Here is a 6305-nt window from a genome sequence, read left to right on the forward strand (position 1 = left end):
TCGGAGCAGACGCGCGCGTTTGATCGAAGTGCTGGGTTCGCGCTGTTGGACCGCGAATTGATAAGCGCTTCAGGACCGATCCTTTACAATTGCAACTCGATGCTGACGTGACACCCAGCAAAGAAAGGTTGGACCGACATTGCGACCCACGAACTGTTATAGCGATCGGCAGTGAGGTGCAGTCGTGTCAGAATAAAAATGGAATACTAATAACAAAGTGTACATACCGTGTTGCGAAGGTAATCCACACGGCGTTTATTTGAGCTCGATATCACACAAAACAGAGATAGAATCGATGAGAGCCCCTTTTTGACGACAGCGTTCGTCACCGCTGCCTCGGTAAACAAGGAGATGACAAGAGGAAGAGAATGACCTCTTAATCTAAAATTGAGGTCAGCGATCAAACTACAATACGGGAAGGGTTCACAAGGGTCGCGGTCCTTTGCCAAGGACCGTCAGAGCGCCGCTGCGCCGAGTCAAAGTGCCTGCTAGGCCTGTTTGCTGTGCTCACTCGGTCGGGGTCCGTGAAATCGTGGCCGTTGGAGCTTTTCCCGGGTGTTTGTGGATCCAGCGTTCTTGTTCGTTCGTCGTGGTTTGTTTCAAGTATTTTTTTACTTTTTTCTTGCTGCTTGAAGTCGGGACGCGTCAGAAGCGCACGTAGAAAAATAAACGTCCGTTGGTCGTCGCGACCAACTGAGCGACGACGTCGGTCAAGCTGATTTGATCGTAAAAAGTGCGTAAGACAGGTTCGGAGCTGTCGTAGGATATCGTCGTAACCTGCTCAAAACTTACGAAAATTTTGTTTCGTGATTACGAATTTGTTCTAAAGTTTTGTCTTATGCACATTTCTGGCGTAAGATCGTTTCGTGAATCTGGCCTCTGGTCCACAGGTTCCCAGATTTCAACACGCGCGGTGACGTATTCACATTAACGTTAAATCACATTAATCACGTCACTACTTCTTTTGATAGAGAAGAATGACCCCGCGATTCCGCGTTGTAGTATTGGCGCTCATTTCATCTGGCTATGGGCTTGCATACATACGTACTGCATACATACCAGTCAAGCTGACTTGCATACATACCAGTCAAGCTGTTTTCACAGCTTTCTTTTCCAAGCCCCTAGCAACACTGTACCTCATTGTTAAAAATAAAGCTATTATGATTATTTTGATATCGCTTGTGGCTTTTAGGGAACTAATTTTGCCTTTCGTATTCAATACATTTTGAGTTTGTGTTTGTTTTATAAAAGTGGGTTTCTGATTTGAAAAGATGAAAACTATATCCGCATTTTGCAATAAAGAGACCATAAAACATCGTCGTTCGTTAAAGTTTCTTTACATGCGGCAGAGGGCGTAGAGAGTAATTACAAGAAATAACAAATAAACACATTCGGGTCAATGAGGTGTTAACTATAGTCGGGGACAGGTTAAGAGTAAAATGGAAGCTCCTCCCACCTTTCTCTCCCTTGGCAGAGCGAACGCTGGAGAGGAGGCGACCCCCTCTCCAGCGTTCGCTCTGTTAAAGTGGAAAGGGGCGGGAGGAGCTTCCACTTTACCCTAAACAAATACTTTACGAGGGGGAATGCAGGACACTCCCCGCGAGTACAATGGCCTCGGGGACGACAGGTTTTGCGCACTTTGAATGGGTGGATGTGTCATGGCATTGCGGTTTTTCCCTTTAGGATCGGATGGTGAGTAGCGCCGTCTCTCGGTGCGGGATATTTTACTACCGGCCGAACTTTTTTCAGTCTGTGCACGCTGTTCGGTCGCGGCGGCGTATGTCGTCTGTTGAATTTAAAAACCTGCGGACACTTCATTGGTGACTCAAAAGGGCGCGTATACGTAGAATGAGCTCTATGTCTACGTTCTGTTATATAAACCGCACGCATGTAGTTCGATCAGCGAGTATCGAAATTTGTACGGGCGGTTTTGAATGCTGCTCTTATTATAATAACCACACTTATTATAATAAGTGTGGTTAGTCGTAATCGCACTTCAAAGCAGTACGGAGCAACTAATATTAAGGAACTATGTCGACACGAGAAGCGCGTTTAGGAGGCACAGCAATGTATACTGTCATATACTGCACCGGATAGTATTTGCTACTATGATTATCGCTAAAGCGCCTGAGAAGACACCTTAGTAAACGACCTTATTTTTGCGAGCTCGGTATGTCGGGAATTTTCCATAGTGCTAATTTCGGTCATTTCTGGCTGGAGCAAAATTTTGATATCAGGAGTGGGGTTCTGTGTGCTAGATATGAGACGATTTAATCGAGTGATTTATTTCTTGCTATTTTCAAATTGCGAATAGATGGTACTTTGCAGCAACCCGAGGCAACGGAAATAATATTCAGAAAGTTGGGAAGAATTTTTTACTACTTCGTGGATAGTCAACATTACTTTTAATAGACCGTGCTGGCCTTGAACAAAGTTGGTTTGGATTATTTTAGTATTTCTACAATGATAATTGAAGGTGCGAACTCAGATTCCACTCATAAATGTCATTCGACAATTATTTTGTTGAGACAATATTTATTGCACATTGAACAAATATGTACAGCTTTGCATTCAACAAACACAGATCTCTCTTTACGCAGACAATAACACTTTTGCACAAATATATACAGCTCAGCATTCAACAAACACGGATCATATATATGTTTTACACACACATTTTGAATAAGGTAGGTCAGCATGAGAAACGGGACGCCGAAGTTGTTTACTTACGCGATTTGATCTGGAGGGAACCGAAAGAATGACAGCTTTTTGCCCTGCAAGGTTCGATTCTTGCAGTGGAGAACGGAGCACACTGTCCCTCCTGGCTGTTTACAGCGGCGAACGCGTCATACTTGGTGCACTACAACAGGGCACTGTAGCGTGTCATCCACAGAGAAGGACGCCGGCATCAACATGCAGTGACAGGTCGCGCAATGGTGGACGCTGATAGTCGTCGAGCTCGGCCTAGCCTGGCGCCCGCGTAATCGCCCGCCCGCGTTAGGCGTCGTCGGTGACGCCTATCGGTCACGTGTTCAGGCAGGAGGAGAAAATGGGAGAGGAGGGGAGGGAAAATAGGGAGAGGGACACACCCAAATTATCCCGCGCCACCAGGGGAGGAATGGGCGCGGCCATCGCTCCGTCTAATGCAAATGAGCGGAGTGTCCTGTGTTCCCGCTAGTAAAGTATTTGCCCTAAACCTGTCACCGACTATAGCGTCAACCGTTAATTAAAACAGCCAAACAAGAGTCATATGAACGTACGCTGAAAATTTTCTGGAGAAATGAAAGCAGAAAATGACTGCTCGTGCGACCAGTTGTGGCGGGAGCAGTTCTGAGCAATCTGAGAGAGAGGAGGAGACGATAGGAACCATAGCCTCCTCTATACTCACAAAGCCTGGCAGTTCGACGACGGAGCCATAGAGTGCTTGGTCGCAGATTTGGAGCTCCAGGATCTGTTAGCAGAGAGCATTTCTCGGGGAAACTGGTATTCAGCGCACAGCTTTTGCAGCGGCGAAAACCGGAAACATGGTTTTGAAACCCGACGAGAAAAGAAGCGGTTGCGCGAGGAGCACGAGCGGACATTCCATCGCTCGGGACCCGTGTGTTTCGGCGTCTCGCCGCAGTGGGGCGCCCGTCACCTGGCTCTCCTCTCATCCGTCGTCTGCCGCTCGACATTTTCAATTTCGCCGGCCGCGTCTCGCGGCGATCTGCCAGGCTTTGTTAGTATAGAGGAGGTTATGGCGCCTGCCACGGTGGCACGAGCGGAGCACCAGACGGCATGAGCTATCTCGTGCACTACGGCCTGCCTTCTGTGTACTCCTGTGGATGTTGTGCGGGTGGAAATTGAGAAAGAGGACCAGAACGAGAGCGCACGGGGACGTCAGAACACCGAGCTCTGGTTGGAATGGTTAGCGGTTCAAAGCAAAGCCCAGCTGCTTTTGTCTTTAACTCACTCTTTGAACTCGTTCGAACGCCAAACGCCGGCGTCTGGCGTTCGCGTTCGAAAGCGGTTGGACAGTGAATGGATACAAAGGCTTTGCCTGTGCCCGCTAATCATTCCAACCAAAGCTCAGTGTTCTGACGTCCCGCTTTCGCGTCTCCTTCTCTCCCTCAATTTCTGGCCGCATAGTGGCGTTATGCATGCTCGTAACGCTTAAGCCGGGGTCACTCCGCTCATACATCATGCAGACGACAATTTGCGAGCACGAGTCACCGAAATATCCGTGGTTAGGATGCTGCGTGCCAAGTTTCTCCTTGAACTCGTTGCCATGCGGTATTGGAAGCACGGATCTCGCGGTGTCTGGCGTTCGAATTTGTATGCAGACTTTCTTTTTCATGATGTATAAGCAGTGTGACCCCGGCTGTAGTCAGAGTACATTTCAGTGAAGCGACCTTCGCGATGTGGACATCATGAGTTTTAAATGCACTCGCACGTCTCGGGTGCCGCCAAGACTTTAACCGTCAATAGAGAGTTTTAGTAGATCGATCCCATGACTCTGATAACGATACCCGATACTCCGCCACCGCCTCCCTTGCGCATGCATAGTATCGTTATCGGGGCTATCGGAGGTATCGGAACCATCTACTAAAACTCTCTAATGCCTTCGGCGAGGCTTACCCCTCACGGACTGCGTTGCTAGCCGTTCGTGTACATACCATAGGGAGGAAAGCTTGCACGCGACTTAAGCCTGAACTGTGTGAAGGCCAGCATTCAAGGCAACAAACAACGGATCTACCACTCCAGGAAACGACATTTGATGCCCGAACGGAGCCTTCTGCACTGTTACAAAAAAGACCGTTTAAGTCCTGGACATGTCCTTGCGAACCTTGTTGCCACATGTTCCATATCCCAATTACAGAACCTGTACTACCATAATTCTTCTGTACGGAACATGTTGTGGCAACAAGGTTAGTATGCGTCTGTCCGGTATACTATTATGATGGTACATGGGCTGTTTGCTGCTGGCTTCTGGAAGTATGCCATCATGATAAAAAAGCAAGCATCGTTTATACTATAAACAATGCCAGTACATGCTTCATTTTACATCTGATTGCACACTCACTATTTTGTACAAAGTGCCCCCCCCCCCGCCCCCCCCCCCCCCCCCCAAAAAAAAAAGAATTCTTCTGCAAAAATAAACTATGCATTGCCGAACGCTTAGTTTGCACCCAAACTTAACGCAACTAGTCTGCACCAAATGACGATATCAGAAGTTGATGTTTTTTTTAAATTTAAACGTCATAAGTTACTTTCGGAACCTTTTATATAGGAGAATGGCTGCCCACGAATACATGGAAATGAACGGCATGAGTTTGCTTTCCCGCTAAAACTTTCCGAAACTTTCGAATAACTTTCGAATAATATGACAACTTTTGAAGCACTGGCGTCAGTCCTGACTGCTAGCGCTGCGTCTGAGAGGAGACTGAGCGTTTGGCGATGCATAGTTTATTTTTGCGGTAAAAATAATAATAATAAAAAAAACAAAAAAACACCAAAGATGTTTTAGGAGACACGTTATTGTATCATTCGACAGGTTTTCTAAGTCCAGTTCTGCGACATGTGCCATTTCGTGATGGTATTTCGTATGCTCCTGTTGTGTCACACTTACATGCACATATTGTTGGTAAAGCCAAAGTTCTCATGATGCGAGTGCCGAATTCTTTGTGCAAAGAACTTCGGTGCTTGCCTGGAATATGAGCATGTTCCAAGGCTAAAATATACTTCTAAATTAAAAAAAAATCAGAAGGTCAAATATACGTTCTTGGGTCCTGATGATACTGACCCATTGCAACGAACACATTGTGAAGGAAAGCCAAGTGTCTATTGTCTCAAAATTCGTAACATCTATTTCCAAAATTAATAGTACCAGCCACTAGATAGAATAATCTGTTATCAAACTAAAACTTTAACTGGAAAAATAAATAGAGAATTAATTTTTCATAATGAATGAACAAACAACGACTCTCGGCTCAATACTAAAATCTCCCTATGGGGATAAGTAGTTTTGATAAAAAAATTATCAGATAAATAAAAAAAATATTACCCATGGTGTGTGAAAAGACACCAGGGGGCCGAGCGAAGCAGAATTGCTCCACATGGGCTCCTGCCCTTTTTAGGCAGTTAACGCGAAAGTACCAAAATATCCTTATAATCTTCAGTGTCATTCAATTCACCAAGAAAAGCGGCACCGAGGGATACCACAGCTGCACAAGTGAGTGAATTTTTCGGCCAAATTTCCACCTTGGAAAGATCTACCTCGTATGCGGAGAGCTAAGCCTCACCAGGAATACAAGCGGTCGCCATCT

Source organism: Ixodes scapularis, unplaced genomic scaffold, assembly GCF_016920785.2.
Source record: "Ixodes scapularis isolate PalLabHiFi unplaced genomic scaffold, ASM1692078v2 PGA_scaffold4__175_contigs__length_147842914, whole genome shotgun sequence".
In the NCBI taxonomy this organism is placed as follows: Eukaryota; Metazoa; Arthropoda; class Arachnida; order Ixodida; family Ixodidae; genus Ixodes; species Ixodes scapularis.